A 1,083-nucleotide genomic window follows, 5' to 3' on the forward strand; every position below is an offset into this window, starting at 1 on the left:
GGCCCGCGCGAGGCTTTTATACGCGAGCCAGGAGGGGGCGTGGCCAAGGGGGCGTGGCCAAGGGGGGCGTGCCTCGCGTTCCCGCCCTGACGCGGCGCCCGCCATGTTGCCGCCTCATGAGGCCTCGCCTGAGCCGTGCCTCAGGGCGGGTCGGGTCTGTCCCTTCCCAGGCCCTGCTGCTCCTGCGTTGTCCCCGTCCAGCTCCCGATGCTCCTGCAGTGTGTTCGTCCCGCTTAGCTTCGTTCCGAGTGGCAGCAAAAAGCTTACGTTGAAATAGAAAGGTCCCACTCGAATAAACAAAATCAGTGGTTTCAGCTGTCAGTAATAATCAGACGGTCTTTTATCAGTAGTTTTGTACTTCATTAATAGTAGCCAGGAGTTCCTCTGTGTGGGACGGACAGTGTGGCTCTCCCGTCAGATAAGAAGTAGGGATGTTGGTTAGAGTGTCGTGCTGGTTACTCTAAGGTTGTGGGTTTGATCCCCGTATGGGGCATTTTCTTAAAAGTTGGACTTAATCATCCTTGAGGATCCCTTCTAATTCAGGATTTTTTGTATCTCCTGTATCTTCTGGGTGAAGAGCTGTATGAAGTTGTGTGCAGAACTCTTGTTGTTAGCACACGTTTTTGTTACACTGGTTACTTCCTTGTGGCAGAACAGTAAAGGTGCTAGTAGTTAAGTAGTGAAAAAAGAATACTGTGAGAGGTAACATGTAAAGGGTTAAGGATGAAACAATGCATTCAGGTATTCCTATTGTTCAATGCTGGCTGCAAGGCTAAGTAGAAGATAAGGATATTTATTAATTCTGCTGATTTAAACTTTGCTTCTTTTGATACAGATCACTTTTTCTAGCAGTGCAGAATGCAGAGTGCCCTCATTGCAATTGCAAATGGAGGGTATGGTTGTGAAATGAGACCTGCCTTGGCCAAAGTCCTTCCTCAACTGCAGTGTTTCAAAGAATCATCGAATGGTTTGGGTTGGAAAAGACCTTGAAGCTCATTCAGTTTCAGTCTCCTGCCATGGGCAGGGACACCTTCCACTGTCCCAGGTTGCTCCAAGCCCTGTCCAACCTGGCCTTGGCACCTC

This window comes from Corvus cornix, chromosome 2 (assembly GCF_000738735.6).
Source record: "Corvus cornix cornix isolate S_Up_H32 chromosome 2, ASM73873v5, whole genome shotgun sequence".
NCBI lineage: Eukaryota > Metazoa > Chordata > Aves > Passeriformes > Corvidae > Corvus > Corvus cornix.